The sequence below is a fragment of the Anguilla rostrata genome, chromosome 13 (assembly GCF_018555375.3).
Source record: "Anguilla rostrata isolate EN2019 chromosome 13, ASM1855537v3, whole genome shotgun sequence".
Classification (NCBI taxonomy): Eukaryota; Metazoa; Chordata; class Actinopteri; order Anguilliformes; family Anguillidae; genus Anguilla; species Anguilla rostrata.
In genome coordinates, this window is record NC_057945.1 from 3651596 (window position 1) to 3668536 (window position 16941).

General features: G+C 45.8%; 1 protein-coding gene across 8 annotated transcripts in view; it reads left to right on the forward strand.

Moving 5' to 3' along the window:
- gli1 (GLI family zinc finger 1) overlaps window positions 1–16941 on the forward strand; it is an 89259-nt gene that overhangs the window by 4896 nt on the left and 67422 nt on the right. The window contains exon 2 of one of the 8 annotated variants that reach the window (XM_064304850.1): window positions 58–146. The exons of 6 other annotated variants lie outside the window; for them this stretch is intronic. The gene's annotated coding sequence lies outside the window, so the exon portion shown is untranslated. Of the gene's footprint in view, window positions 1–57; window positions 147–726; window positions 1329–16941 lie in introns of those variants that run through there. One more of the 8 variants, XM_064304844.1, reaches the window with a different exon arrangement.

Genomic DNA, 16941 nt, shown 5'->3' on the forward strand with positions numbered 1-16941 from the left:
ATTCAAGTAATTCCTTTAAAACACACCATGGAACAGTGTGAGCATTTTTCTACTCAGGAGCTGAATTCCAGTTGATAGGGTGGCAGTGTGGCGTATTGGGCACGGAACTGGGCGTGTGACCCAAAGACTGCAGGTCTGATCCTCAGGTAGGGCACAGCTGTTGTACCTTTTGGACACTGTCCTAAACCTGAAATGCTTCAATAGGCATCCAGCTGTGTAAATGGATACTCTGTAATAAGATGTGTTAGTAACTCTGGATAAGCGTGTCTGCTAAATGCCTGTAATGTCATGTAATTTCCTGAAGTAGTAGAATTGAAATGGAATTGAACCCCAACTCTGGTTTATTGACTTTATAGTTTGAGTCGCTGACAGATGAAGTGATGAGCTGTGTTGTGTCGGGGGGGGGGGGGGGGGGAACTGAATTCAGCGATGATACCAGTGACAGTTACCTATGAGGAACAGGTGCCTCTCCTCTCCTGTCCTCTGTGTTCGGTTTATGTGTTTATCTGTCTCTGTTTGTGTTGTCTGAAACCTCTGCTATTTTGAATGGAAAATATATCGTCAGAGGCGCTGCGTTTGAAAAGAAACTGCGATAATATTCCGTGTTTGCATGGAGTTGAACTCTGAAAAGCAGCAAAGTAGCACATTAAAGGAAAAAATAATGTTTTTCGGGTTTAAGCGCGTGTCTGAGTGGGTGGGCGGGCGGTTGTGTGAACCCGTCCCTATGAGCTAAGTACGTATAAAAATATTTGGGGCTGTAGAAGAAAGCCCAACCGAACGCTGACTTAAAATGTTATATTTGGGCAGCTGACCCGTCCCAGACGAAACCAGCTTTTCCCTGGCAGGCTGACAGTGGTGCAAAGGCAGCGATCGCATCCAAAATCAGCCTGTGTGATAGAGAGCGGCGGTTTCGGCTACACGTCGTTTTTAACCCTCCCTCCAGGAACGCGATATAGGAATTATACGGGATATTGATGTGGCTTCTGGAGAGCTATAATTACCGCGAAAATGCTGTGTTTACATGCGCTCAGGGGGTAACTTCGCCGCTTTTCCTCGGAAACAAAGTCCTGTACTTGTCCGTGCGCACACGGCACCGAAGATAAAACAGACACCTGCCTCTTTTGTGTATATTTATGGCCATGTACATATGTTAATGTATGCGCTATGTTTTGCAAATTATTTCCGAGCGACGTAAGTACCTTTTTGCGGAATGGCTACTTGTTGCCTACTTCACATGTTCCCTTGGCCTAGGCTGCAGTTTCAGGTTTTTTCCCAGAATTCACGTGGAGCGCTTCAAGTCGATATACATACCAAATAGCAGTTGAAAGGTAAATGAAACCTCTGTATCTGAACTGAATGTTTACACTGCATCTCTTCACCTGTTCGTCTCGCACTGGGTTTGTGCTCCGTAGCAGTGAGCGGAGTCATATGTCCTAACTGTAGCGGAGAAGCGGGAGACATCTCTCGTGATTAACAGGCAGAATTCTTGAAAAGATTACACGGGGTCCTGTCTAAAGTTACAGGCTTTCTGCGCAACGTTATTGCGTATTTCTGGCTAATATGACTGTGTCATGATTGAGTATGATTTTTTTAGTAGCCTATTTTAATCGATGTATGAAGTATGGGATGAGATTTGTTTGGAAAGGTCCGTTTAACAAAGAATGAAGGCGCATAATTTAAAAGAGTGACAGCAATTGCTCGTTTTTCGTTTTTTCTCTCTTTTTTGAATCTTGTTGATTCAAATTCAGAGTATTTGCAGTTATGTTTCTGCAGTTCAACAGCAGGATAATGTAAATGTGGTGTTCAGTTTGCGACATGCAATGTTCACCCCTTTTACAAATAGAAATCAATATACCACAGACTGAACAGAATAGTTTCCATCAGCTAAACGGAAGACAGCCGTTTTTTTGTAGTCCTCTCGAGAATTGCTTTTCTGACATTGTTCCATTTTCAGACGGAAATAAATCTTTTTTATTTATTTAATTTCTCTCGTCTTGGGATTCCACATGTTTAGTACATGTCGTGTGTGCGTGTGTGAGAGGGAGGGAGTATGAGGGTTGAATATTTAGTAAAACCTATATGTAATCTTGACTGAGTAATTACCCTTAATGAGAGTCCTAATCCAATAATGCCAGTTTAGGCGTGTATTCATAATATGATTAATTTTCTTATTGAACAGTGAGGCTGGGAACACTCTGCACAGTTTTATCCACAATTTATCTTGTTTATCTGACAATTGGAACGAATTGTTCTTGAAACTCAGGGCACACATACAGCAAATTTGTCTTGATCCAAGAACTTTAAGTAAATGGTAGAATATTTACTACTGGTTAAATTTGAGTGCATTCTCTCATGTCGCTGGCACAATTTCCACCCCCGTCATGGAGGTGTGATGGATTCCATCTGCCGTAATTAAGCCCAATTAACACGTTCACTAGCAGGCACACACAAACAGTTTCCCACCAGTGAGCCCTGGCAGAGGTGTGTTATTGCAAATGGGGCTGGGGGCTGGGTGAGTGGCTGGGTTTTATGGCCTGTCATGTAGTCCTCCAGCAGCAAGGTGGCAATATACTGTCAAGAAAGAACCAGACAGAAAAGCTGTTGAAATTTGAATTGTGTTTAGTCCTCTTTAAAGCATAATCTTTTCCTGTTTTGTAGTGTTTTTTATGACACCTTTTTTTTAGTATTATCCTCAAAATCACATGCTTAAGGTTGCTTCAATTTAAAACCTTTCATTGTGGTTTGTGATAACTGTGTTTGATATCAGTTGTGTCACGTTTCCATTTTGGCTTGTAGCAGGAATATTACATTACATTACATTCATTTGGCAGACGCTTTTATCCAAAGCGACGTACAAAAGTGCATTTCCATGATCGTAGACAACTGCTGAACACGGGTTCAGTAAGGTACAATTACTTATTTTGTACAGCTATCAAACTGTCAGCCTGGAGAGTCACATAAATAAGTTTCTGAGGTTGAATGTCAGAAGCATTATCAGAACGCCTCTCCACTGCCACACAGAAAGCAAATCCAGTTCTGATGTACTGGCTCTCCACGTCCTCCGAAGGTCTGCTTATTCTCCCTGTAGGGGACACGAGTCTCTGGTCTTAACCTCAAGAACCATGTATTCTGCTATGCTGAAACCCGCTCTAAAATAATATTTTTGAAAATATTTTCACCCCACCATGTATTTGTCATTCAAGCAACTTGTATTATGTAAAAAATTGAGATACTTTAACTTTTTTTTGTCTGGGTCTCAGGAGATTATATTGAAAAATGAAATTAGTTTGTTATATTTAGGTTGTGTAGGGGCTGCCTCCAGCAGCTACATTGATAGAGCAGTACTCTGAGTGGAACAGCTCAGCTGGTGGACTGCGAAGAGAAATATTGACCAGGTGTATACTGGTCCGAGTCTTCTGTGGTCTTCTGACAGATTTACTAATAAAACTGCACATTTGGAGAAAGAGGAAAATATAATGCAGCAGTACAGTAGTGAGAACAATCAATATCATTTTCATCATTACTATGGTAATGATTGGCCAGTTTTGAAATGTAGACAGTGATGTGTAAGGGGCATTGATGAGAGATGCCACATCACTGTTGTTAAAAGTAACCAAGACTCTGACCATTCAGTTTGAAAATGAACAGTCTGTGGCGACAAATTTGGGCACCACAACCATACCGCAATAGCCAAGTTTTCTCCAGAGTCCAAGTCTTCAACACGGTCATTTAGTTACAGAATCTCTCTTTTAAAAAAGCGTGAGTTTTAAAACGCAGAGGTAAAACTGCGATTTGGCAGTTCTACTTCTCTTCTTTTCGCTGGGGGGAAGAATGCTCGAAGGGATGGGAGAAGTGAGCAGGAGGCGCTGAGCTTTTGAAAAAAGCAGGGAGAAGGAGGTAAGGGAGCGGCGCAGGAGGCAACAAGTGGCATGCTTCGCCCCCAGATTCCTTTTTGGGCTGCGCAGCGAGGCGCGAGTCACATGATGCACCCCCCTCCCCCCACAGCCCCCCACCCACCCACAGACCACCCTCACTGGGATCAGTCTCTTTCATAGCTGCTGAACCTGAAACAATCAGGGTTTAATAGCAGCTGTCTGTCCCTGGTGATGGGGCTTCTCTGCTGTGTCAGCGGGGGGGTGGGGGGGGCACACACAATGCACTCAGACCCAGCTCTCTCTCCATCCTCTCCCCCACCATGCCATCTCCACTTCTTTCTCTCTGCTTCTTTTTTCATTTCTTTCTTTTTTTTCCAGAAGGGATAAGGGAAAGAAAAGGGTGGTTTTGTTTCTGTTCTTTCTCTCTTTCTCTTTCTCATCTCTTTTTCTGTCAGTGATTTTACCTTCTTCCCAAATCCCTCGCTCTGTCCTGTCTCTGCCTGCCCCCCCTCTCTCTTTCTCTCTCTCTCCCTCTCTCCTCTCCTCCACCTGGCAGGTCCCTCTTCATTCCTCCTGCCTTCCCTCATTTCCTCCATCCCTACCCACTGTTCTCTCTCTCTTTTACTCTCTCTCTTCATCTCTTTCTCTCCCTATCTCTCTGTCTCACTCTCTCTCTGTTGCTCTCAAATTCAAAATTCAAATTGCTTTATTGGCAGGAAATACATACATACATATTGCCAAAGCATCATAAATCAATTCAAAATACATATTTACAGTGGAATACTAATAAAGAACATTCTATAAAAATAAAAAATAAATAAATAAATTCCTGTTGCTCTCCCTCTCTCTCTGTCTCACTTTCTCTCTCTGTCGCACTCCCCCCCCTCTCTCTCTCTCTCACCTGTGTGTACGGGTCTTTCCTGCTGTAATTGGTTTTGCTCATGACATCTACTCAAGCAAAAACAAGAAAATATAGCCTATAAAGATGTACTTTATGATGCTTTTGTCACACATTACAAAATGTTTTCCCTCCATCTAATGGATTTGGCTACCACAGATTTTAAACAATAAATATGGAATTTTCGGGATGCTCAGTGGTATTGTAGTTTTTAATGAAATGTTCGGGATGCTCGGTGGTATTGTAGTTTTTAATGAAAAGTTCGGGATGCACAGTGGTATTGTAGTTTTTAATGAAATATTTGGGATGCCCAGTGGTATTGTAGTTTTTAGTGAAATGTTCGGGATGCTCAGTGGTATTGTAGTTTTTAATTAAATGTTTGGGATGCGCAGTGGTATTGTAGTTTTTAATGAAATGTTCGGGATGCTCAGTGGTATTGTAGTTTTTAATGAAATGTTCGGGATGCTCAGTGGTATTGTAGTTTTTAATGAAATGTTCGGGATGCGCAGTGATATTGTAGTTATAATGAAATGTTCTGGATGCGCAGTGGTATTGTAGTTTTTAATTAAATGTTTGGGATGCCCAGTGGTATTGTAGTTTTTAGTGAAATGTTCGGGATGCTCAGTGGTATTGTAGTTTTTAATTAAATGTTTGGGATGCGCAGTGGTATTGTAGTTTTAATGAAGTTCGGATGCTCAGTGGTATTGTAGTTTTTAATGAAATGTTCGGGATGCTCAGTGGTATTGTAGTTTTTAATGAAATGTTCGGGATGCGCAGTGGTATTGTAGTTTTTAATGAAATGTTCGGAATGCGCAGTGGTATTGTAGTTTTTAATGAAATGTTCGGGATGCACAGTGGTATTGTAGTTTTTAATGAAATATTCGGGATGCCCATTGGTATTGTAGTTTTTAATGAAATGTTTGAGATGCCCAGTGGTATTGTAGTTTTTAATGAAATGTTCGGAATGCACAGTGGTATTGTAGTTTTTAATGAAATGTTCGGGATGCTCAGTGGTATTGTAGTTTTTAATGAAATATTCGGGGTGCTCAGTGGTATTGTAGTTTTTAATGAAATGTTCGGGATGCCCTGTGATATTGTAGTTTTTAATGAAATGTTCGGGATGCTCAGTGGTATTGTAGTTTGTAATGAAATGTTCGGGATGCCCTGTGATATTGTAGTTTTTAATGAAATGTTCGGGATGCTCAGTGGTATTGTAGTTTGTAATGAAATGTTCGGGATGCCCTGTGATATTGTAGTTTTTAATGAAATGTTTGGGATGCCCAGTGGTATTGTAGTTTTTATTGAAATATTTGGGATGCACAGTGGTAATGTAATAGGCCTGTCCCGTAGCTGTGGTCCTCCAAGGTCCATGCTGCCAGCCCCCACTTGGTTATGCTCTGTGGGTGTGGCCAAAGTAGTTGCCCCCACCCAATGAAGCCCTTCCACTGTGGAAGTTATGGCCAATCACCTGTGAGCGTCCCTCCCACAGTCAGGAGTGGATAGCGGACTTTGGGCCACGTCTCTGTGCTAATGGCTAGCGCTTCAGCGGCTTCTGCTGTCTGGGAGGTTGTGACTTACTTTGATTTAAACAGCATGTATCATATTTTATATCTTAATGTAATAGCGTACATGTCTTTATCAGAATTTACCTTCTCCCCCCTTCTGCTTCCACACACATTCCCTCCATTTGCGAACCCGAGAACACTCTAGAAAACCCTCGAACCCCCCAACAAAGCAGGTGCTAGTGAAGCCCCGGCTTTCGTTTTCGTAAACGCTTTCGCGAAAAACGAAACGTGAATCCGCCTGAAGAGGAATTTCACGAGCGGCAGAACGGCCGTGCGCACGCTGCTCTAAAAATAGCAACTTCCAGGAGCGAAATGTACCTCGGAGGATCGGATGCACGGCCTCGCTCTCTCTCTCTCTCTCTCCCCTCTCTCTCTCTCTTTCTCTCCCCTCTCTCCTCTCTCTCTCTCTCTCTCTTCTCTCTCTCTCTCTCTCCTCTCTCTCTCTCTCTCCCCTCTTTCTCCCCTCTCTGTCCTCTCTCTCCTCTCTCTCTCCTCTCTCTCTTTCTCTCTCCTCTCTCTCTCTCTGTCCTCTCTCCCCCCTCTCCCCTCTCCCTGGGCTGGCTCCCTGCTCCACAGGCTACACTGCGGAAGGTTAAACCAATTGAACTCATTGTGACCCTGTGGGGTTGAACCTGGGGTGACAAGTGAGGGTGATGGGTGGGGGTGGGGATGAACCCGGGGGTGATTGGTGGGGGTGGGGATGAACCCAGGGGTAATGGGTTGGGGTGAGCACGAACCCAGGGGAGATGGGCCTGATGGGTGGGGGTGGAGATGAACCTGGGGGTAATGGGGTGACTGTGGGGATTGGGATGAACCCAGGGGTGATGAGTGGTGGGGATGAACCTGGGGGTGACAGGTGGTGGGGATGCACCCGGGGGTAATGGAGGTGACTAGGGGGGATTGGGATGAATCCAGGGGTGATGGGTGGTGGGGATGAACCTGGGGGTGATGAGTGGGGATTGGGATGAACCTGGCGCGACTGGTGGGGATGGGGATGAACTTGGGGGCGACGGGTGGGGGTGGGGATGATGGAGTGAGCTGTCCTCTTCCTCATCTTTATGCATACCGCTGTGTTATTGGCCGGTAATACCGTTTCCAAACATACCTGCCGTTGGTTGAAATGTGCAGGTTGATTCCTTAACATTGCAACGTCTCTGAACTTATGTGGGATGGCTCCTTAAGTGCCTTAAATTCTCTGTAAAATCAGAAAGGGGTGATTTTTTTTTAGTCTCAGAACAGGCTGGAGCCCTGCTGACTAGCTGGTGGTGATGAGAGGGTGAAGGCTGTGATTTCGGGGGCTGAAATGTTAAAAGCAGTGAGCTGTAAGGCCTGTCTTCTGAGCCGTGCGGAAGAGTTCACTGGGGAAATTTTGCAGAGACAATTGAAAAATGATTTCAAAGGTTTCGGTTGTGGCTGTCCCATGAATGTGTGGTCTGTTTATTGTCTCTGGTAGCTGTTTGGGGCGACAGACAGTGCCCCTCTGTCCCAAAGAACACTCTTTGGTATGAGGGCTCTTCCGACTGCAGCAGCAGACTTCCGGGATTCCCAGACTCCCAGTGAAATGGGCCAGCGCTGAACGCTTGCGCCAGCGTACTTGTGATTTCGCAGTTCAAACGCAAATAAGACGGTGACTCAAGATGTCAGGATAGAAGTCACAGATCATACAGAGGATAGAAGGCACAGATCACACAGAGGATAGAAGGCACATATCATACAGAGGATAGAAAGCACAGATCATACAGAGGACAGAAAGCACAGATCATACAGAGGATGGGAGACACAGATCATACAGAGGACAGAAGGCACAGATCACACAGAGGATAGAAAGCACAGATCATACAGAGGATAGAAGACAGATCATACAGAGGATAGAAGACAGATCATACAGAGGACAGAAGATACAGATCACACAGGATAGAAGGCACAGATCATACAGAGGATAGAAGGCACAGATCATACAGAGGATAGAAAGCACAGATCATACAGAGGATAGAAGGCACAGATCATACAGAGGATAGAAGGCACAGATCATACAGAGGATAGAAGGCACAGATCATACAGAGGATAGAAGGCACAGATCATACAGAGGATAGAAGGCACAGATCATACAGAGGATAGAAGGCACAGATCATACAGAGGACAGAAGGCACAGATCACACAGGATAGAAAGCACAGATCATACAGAGGATAGAAGGCACAGATCACACAGAGGCACAGATCATACAGAGGACAGAAGGCACAGATCACACAGAGGACAGAAGGCACAGATCACACAGAGGATAGAAGGGACAGATCATACAGAGGATAGAAGGCACAGATCATACAGAGGATAGAAGGCACAGATCATACAGAGGATAGAAGGCACAGATCACACAGAGGCACAGATCATACAGAGGATAGAAGGCACAGATCATACAGAGGATAGAAGGCACAGATCACACAGAGGATAGAAGGCACAGATCATACAGAGGATAGAAGGCACAGATCACACAGAGGATAGAAGGCACAGATCACACAGAGGATAGAAGGGACAGATCATACAGAGGATAGAAGGCACAGATCATACAGAGGATAGAAAGCACAGATCATACAGAGGATAGAAGGCACAGATCACACAGAGGATAGAAGGCACAGATCATACAGAGGATAGAAGACAGATCATACAGAGGACAGAAGGCACAGATCACACAGAGGATAGAAGACAGATCATACAGAGGACAGAAGGCACAGATCACACAGAGGACAGAAGGCACAGATCACACAGAGGATAGAAGCCACAGATCATACAGAGGATAGAAGGCACAGATCACACAGAGGATAGAAAGCACAGATCACACAGAGGATAGAAGACACAGATCATACAGAGGATAGGAGGCACAGATCATACAGAGGATAGAAAGCACAGATCACACAGAGGACAGAAAGCACAGATCATACAGAGGATAGGAGGCACAGATCATACAGAGGACAGAAGGCACAGATCATACAGAGGACAGAAGGCACAGATCATACAGAGGATAGAAGGCACAGATCATACAGAGGACAGAAAGCACAGATCATACAGAGGAACCGTGATGCTAAGCTCCTGTGATCCTTCCGTCTTTTGCGTTGCCGAACTAAAGGAGGTTCCAGTCGGTAACAGGAGAGCGGGGTGATGTGTTACAGGACCCACTGTCCATCGCCACAGCGTTGCTCATGCGCCTTAATACGTATGTAGAAGATGAATATGGACTGGGATGGTTCGGCTTCAACAGAGTGGAGATCTTAAGAACATGGAGTTGTAGATCTGGGGGTGTGCACTCAAAGCTATAAGCGCTACCATTGAGATTCCAGGCGGGCTTGTGGTGATGTAGCTAAAGGTGAAGGTTTTACTACACCTTTACACCCCCCCACCTCCCCCAATTCCAATTGATGCATTGAATGTCGTCAATTCTTTTCAAGTGTTGTAAACGTCTTCACCGTTTCCAAAGGGTCCGCGCTCCACTGAAGCCCAATGGCATCAAGACAAAGGCATTAGTCGAGGCTGAACCCTTTGACAATGGGGGGAAGTCTGCTCTCTCTGGGAATCGAGGACAGTGCTCTCGGAAGAGAGCCAGAGTGGCATTGGAGGTGGAGGCTGAGGAGGTTCTGCTGCTCTTCTGTGTGAAGCCCAGATGGGGGCTGAGGAAGTTCTTCTGCTCTTCTGTGTGAGGCCCAGATGGGGGCTGAGGAGGTTCTGCTGCTCTTCTGTGTGAAGCCCAGATGGGGGCTGAGGAGGTTCTGCTGCTCTTCTGTGTGAAGCCCAGATGGAGGCTGAGGAGGTTCTGCTGCTCTTCTGTGTGAAGCCCAGATGGAGGCTGAGGAGGTTCTGCTGCTCTTCTGTGCGAAGCCCAGATGGCAGGGTTTGCTTTTGTGAGGCAGAAAACAGGCTTCTTTATTTTTTTCTAGTTCAGTCAGGACCACTGTCATCAAAGTAAGATCTTTATTGACAATAAAGGCAATACGGTTATGTTTGGCGGTATGGCTCTGTTCTGGAGCTCTCCCGCCAACCACGCAGCCCGCGTGGATAAGGCCGGGAGGCCAGCAGCCAAACCCCCCTAGAGGGGTACACACAGAGCAGATCCAGCAGCAATGCAAATTCTTAACACATAGGGATGGAGCTGGGGTGGTGGAGGGGATTTACAAAGCAACGTGCAGCAAGCTTGCATGCAGGAGGAGCAGCCGAATGAGTAGACGGAGGCTGTTTAAGTAGACCGCCCTGTTATGTGAATGTACTGTGATAGGTGTACATCACTCAGCTGAGCCATCAGCTGATTCAGCCGGAGCTCTTGACTCACGTGGCCTGCCAGAACTACGTGATGCTCCATATTTGTAGCGAATTAGCATACAGAATGCATTGCACAGTGTACAGTTCACACAATCCATGTATATGACCAGACCTTTCACCGAAGTACCAAGCTCATCTAGCTCAACAGCTATGCCCCGTCTGGGAGTGGAACCAGCAACCCCGTCTCCCGGACCAGTGTGTGTACGAGTCTGCGCGGGAAACGCGGTGTTGAGAGCTGGAGGCAACGCGTAGGATGCTGTGACTCACTCTCCACCCGAACCCTCTCTCTCGCTCTCTCCCTCCCTCCCTCCCTCCCTCCTGGGTGGGGTGCGCAGGTCCCCCCACCTCCTACTCTGGTGGGCCTTTGAATTTGGGTGGCTGGGACCGGGGGCGGGGGGGTCTCATGTGGGATTTATTAGGAATAATACCCCGACGGTAATGGGACCCAGGTGAAGGCCAAAATAAGAATCTTATGCAAGAGTGATCTTTTCTCATTTCCCACTCGTGTTAGCTTTGCACATCACAATGGGGTTTTGATCAGGGTCCCCCCCGCCAAGGGGAAGAGGGAGGGGGGGCGGGCCGAGAGGGGGCGGGAGGGTCGCTGCCGGGACAAAAGGCGGGAGAAACACAATCTCTGTGTGATGGGGGAAGAGAGGCGACCCCCGTCTCAGGGCCCAGGAAATCACGGCTTGGATACAGTTTCCAAACAGTTGGCTAATCAGCCTAAATGTGTTTAAAATGAGAAAATTAAGCCATCGCACACTTCTGCCACAGTGTTACCCAGGGCTCCTAGTGTGGATGAGAGCGCTGTGGGTACTGTGTGTGTGTGTGTGTGTGTGTGTGAGCACTATGGGTACTGTGTGTGTGTGTGTGTGTGTGTGTGTGCGTGAGCACTATGGGCACTGTGTGTGTGTGTGTGTGTGAGCACTATGGGTACTGTGTGTGTGTGTGTGAGCACTATGGGCACTGTATGTGTGTGTGTGTGTGTGTGTGTGCGTGAGCACTATGGGCACTGTATGTGTGTGTGTGTGTGTGTGTGAGCACTATGGGCACTATGTGTGTGTGTGTGTGTGTGTGTGAGCACTATGGGCACTGTATGTGTGTGTGTGTGTGTGTGTGTGTGGATGAGCACTATGGATACTGCAAATCCAGTTGGGATCAAATGTACTGCATTTACTCTCTGTCTAGGTCACATTCTCTCTATCAGACATGATTTAAATGTTAATATTTTGCAGCTTCAGCACAGTATCTGAAACAGCACAGTTTGATATGGACAAAAGGCTGCTGCTGTAAGACTTTTAGGAAGATATTTTAGGAAAAAAATGTTCTTGAATAACATTTTCGCCCTCTTACTCCGTGTCACAGTAGGCTTGTTGTAGTCACATGTTTCAGACCCACCGAAGGAAAGAAAGAGCGATATGTATTGATCAGTGGGCTGTGCCGGGGGGGGGGCGGGGGTGAGCTTGAGAGGGGAGGAGGAGGTGAGGTGCAGTTTGAAGGAGGTTAGGGTTTTGATGACCCTTTACCCTCAGCTGTACACAAAGCCGCTCCTTGTTGGTACCCGCCCTCATCAGCAACCAGAACAACTTTGTGTTCGAAGAAAGGGAGACGTTGGGGTCTGTTTGGATCTCCCACCAAAAAATGGCTTCTCGTGGCAGGGAGAGCCCTCGCCTGTGGTCTCCTCCACCTGCTGTCCCCCACCTGCAGTTTGGGTTGCTAAGGGAGACCAGAGTGTTGGGGGTACTTAGTTATGGTGCTGGGGGAGGGGGGGAAGGGTAGCTGTGATGCGAGGGGGTGCAGGGTTAGGACCAAAGTTTTAGATCCCTGCTCTGGCCAATCATGATTGAGTATCTCTGCATGCAAGAATTTACCTGTGTGTGTGTGTGTGTGTGTGTGTGTGTTAGTTTGTGTGTGTGTGCACTTGTGTGTGTGTGTGTATGCACGTCTGTGTGTGTGTGTGTGTGTGCGTTCAGTGAGGCCACAGGCTTCAAAACACTGCCCTTGCAGGTCAAGATCGCACACAAACAGATATGATTAGCACAAATAGCTAAAGACCAAGGTCTCCAGCCATGGAACCAAATCTCAATTTTACTGGGTCTCCAGGGATGACATCACAGCCAGACGTCACATGACAAACCCAGGTGTCTGAGCTCTGCAACGTGTGTGCCTGAATGAGGAATGAGGAAATGCTCGTCCTGCTGTTGAAGGATCCCCATTGGTTGGCTCCAGGCTCCTGCCTTTCTAAGTGGACGGAAGGCCGTGAGGAGGCGGGGCTCTGCTTTCGCCTTGCGTTGCCATGAGCACCACCGGTCGTCACCATCACAACAAACAGCACGGTGCTCCGCCTCTGCCGTTTATTGTTGCCATAACAAATCGAGCAGTACGCTTTGCAAAACAGTTTCTGAACGTATGTCCTGAATTAAATTGAATGGAGCCCAGAGCGCCACACCTCTGTGCTGTTATAAACTGTCATAACCGCTGCTCGGTTTCAATCTAGCCACAGCGAGGTGGTGCTGCCATACCAGGACTCCTTCCTGAAATACACTTTCCGGCATTTTTGGCCGATCCTTCGCTGCCTTCGAAGGAGACGCAGGTTCGCCCCAGCGTGCGCCTTGCGTGTACTGATACGGACCTTGAAGTAAACAAGAAATGCGCTATCTCTGCGGTAATAAAGATCCTTAAAGCTGGCAGCTGTCCTGCCGAGGTCTGCTCACACTGGTTTACACCCACACAGCGGCTTCCAGAAAGAGTCTTTCTCTTTCTCTCCGTTTCTATTACTCTCTATCTCTCTGCCTCTCTCTCTTTCTCTATCTCTCTCCCTTCTTTTCTCTCATTTCTCTCATTCTCTATCTCTCTCTATGTCTCTCCCTCTTTCTCTCTGTTTCTCTCTATTACTCTCTATCGCTCTCCCGCTGTCTCTTTCTCTCCGTTTCTCTCTATTATTCTCTCTATCTCTCTCCCTGTGCCTCTCATTTATGCTGTTTCTTTCCTGTTCTCTCTCAGAATAAATTATATTTCTCTGTTTAATTTAAAGGTGACAAATAATGACAAACAGATTCAGACAAAATAATTACCTAATAATAATAATAAATAATAATAATAATTCTCAGCTGTACAAATACATGGTTAAATTTCCAAGCGCTCACTAAAAGTCTGTCTAAATGTTTCATTATCTCTCTGTAACACGGCAAGACTGGTTAAAATAGTCTCAAAAACCAAGCCGCAAAGAATGGTGACAGAAGTTAAATAGGCAAAAAGAAAACTGCGGTTTGATTGATGGAAGAGTTTTAAAAGTAAAAAAGCTGTTAAAGCACATCAAACATGTTCTCTCTGACTGAGGCAACATGAACTCCTCCTGGGTCAAAGGTCACGGCTGACACGGGAGAATGCGGCAGAAGGGTGGTTTCTCCTGGCCCTTGCTGATGACAGCGCTGGACCCACTAAAACTTCTGCTTAGGATGGTTTCACCCCTCTTTCCTATCACAGAAAATGGTGATTTATAAAGAGGTTTTCACTTTTGTAACCCGTGCTTCCTTGAAGGCCGTTTGATTGAATTCTTTATTTTATTTTAAGCTTTTTCCTCCAAATTAGAATTTGCTGAATTGGGGTACTGTTCACCCTTAAATTTTATTAAGATTTTTCTAAACTAGAGCATTAAAATCACAAATCTATTTAGCCTACAGTTTTGTGGTTTCGTTTTTTGAAAACTCTGAATCTAATTGAAGTCTGAGTTCTCGAATGTGAGGACGTCGCTCGGGGTGTGTGGTATGCTAATGATATCAGGTTAGCTGAAGAAGGCCCATTCTCTGCCACACTCATCTCAAGAGACCCCCTTTTCAATGGGAATGGGGCACTGGCGGTTTGTGTACCGGTGAAACGAGAAGCGTGCGCAAACAGCAGCCATCTCAAAAGCGTCACCGCGTATCCCGGCTCTTTAAAACGCACTTCAGCCCGTGCCCGGAGGTCATCAGCATTAGTGGAATATCCTGGTTAAAGAAAGGATCTCAATATGTCTTCCAACCAGTGAGAAAGCATCAGCTGAACACACTTACGTTTCTCCTGCAGCGTCTCCTACGTAAGTCACTCTGGATAATTAACGTAATGTGATGAAGCGCTCTTCCTGGCATGTTCACTGAGGGTTTCTTCAAACTGGTCTCGGTAGCAGAACGACTCCATTGTTTCCACAACGTGAGAAATCTCCCTCTAAGTCCCTCGCAGCTAGTTAATTATACGTCAGCTGTTTCGCGCTCTGATGGGGTTCGACAGACAGCCCCGTAAACATGAAATTAGCTCTTAATTCGCCTTAAGTAATGTGGAAACAAAAGCGCTTGTCGACTTCCACGTTACAGTCTGCAGGGAGCGTCACCAAATTACCCAAACAGCTTCTGCTGTCAGAACTCGTCAGGGCGTAATGAATCACTTCTTATTAAAAGTTATGAGAGAACATCAGCAGACTGTTTTTTTGTCAAACAGCACACGTTCTCACCTTTAATTGGAAAGAAATCACTTTGTTTTCAGTGCTTCCCCTTCGGCGTTTAGGCTGGTTTGTGAATGGAGAGGTTGGCTTGACTGCGGTGGTTTTTGTTGTGGGTTGTCTCCAGTCAGCCCCTGGGGTGTGGGTAGCCTACATTTATAGGCATTCAAAATATTTTTCATGTTCATAACTACATACCTATGAGGCAAACAAAAAACAGGCTGGCAAGTGGGTCCAACACTGTACAACAACAAAAAATCTTTTGAAACGTCATTTGCCTTAAGACAGTGTTGTGACATCACACGCTTATGTTTTGACATGTGACGTCTACACAATGTTTCATTCGTTTTTATCACAATGTAATTTGTAGGACACCGCTAGCTTTTATGAAGGTAATGCAGTGAACCACGTGCCATCGCTGGAGCTAACATAGCTCTCCTATCGTCACACCATTCACTAGCATGCTGAATAACTGTCTATTTAAATATCAACCGAAGTGGGCAGTAGTTTAGTATGGTTGCCAGCTTCCTGTCCGAAGCAAGGTAGGAAGGTAAAGAACATGGCCCCTTCATAACTAGTTCTTAAGCATCACTTCATACCATTCTGGTCCCTACTTTGATAAGGGGGCTGGGTAGGCCTAATGTACCTTTATCAATTCTATAAGGAGGATATATTGGAAATTTTAAATTTCAGTGAATGGTCTCCTGTTCATAATGCCAGAAACAAAATATTTTCAGTTATACAGGTAATGTCAACAGCCCTCGAGCAGTGTGGGGGAAACCAGCTCGCTGCGTCTGTTCCAACAAAAACATCCTGGATCATCTTGCCTTTTTTCTCTTTGTCTTGTCAACAGGTTACCGATCAATGGCACTGCTCCAGTAAGCAGTTACTTTAAGTGACTCCATCAGCACCGACTGTGAGTAAATACACAGTACAATACTGTCTGTGTATTTGTGTGTATTTGTGCTTTACACATTACACACTGTTCTCAAGCACGGATGCGCGTGCTCAAGCAGTCATAAACTGGTAATTTAACTTCTCTTTGTGAGCATCTGAATTGCATCTTTCATTTTTATGTGGGTGTCCATGAGGATAGTCAAGCATGCCATACGAGCTCCACTCATTCCTGAAACTTTCAGAACTGAACTGGCAAAACCGTCATTTTTTTAATCCTTATTTTTAAGAGCTGTAAAATGTGTTCTATATTTTTAAAAAGCCAGCCTGGAAATGGCGGCAGTAATGAGATGGAGAAGGGCCCTGCCGCCACACACATGTGCCTGCACGCTGCGCTCCTCCACCACGTCTCACAGACAAACCCAAACCAAGTCTAAATAATATCATTGGCAGCTGCTGAGAGAGTTTCCAAGTGACGAAGGAGAGAGAGCGAGAGAGAGAGAGATTGAGACGGGAGGAGAAATGAGAGAGAGAGGGAAAGTGAGCTTGAGACAGGAGGAGAAATGAGAGAGATTGAGATTGAGACAGGGGAGAAAAGAGAGAGAGACTAGAGGAGAAATGAGAGAGAGAGACTGGATGAGAAATGAGAGAGAGATGGGCAGATAAAGTGAGAGAGAAAGAAATTGGGAGAAAGATGGGAGGAAGGAGAGCGAGAAGTGTGGAGAGAGAGAAGGGAGGAAGGAGAGAGAGAAGTGTGGAGAGAGAGAGAAGGGTGGAAGGAGAGAGAGAAGTGTGGAGAGAGAGAAGGGAGGAAGGAGAGAGAGAAGTGTGGCGAGAGAGAGAAGGGTAGAAGGAGAGAGAGAAGTGTGGAGAGAGAGAGAAGGGAGGAAGGAGAGAGAAGGGTGGAAGGAGAGAGAGAAGGGAGGAAG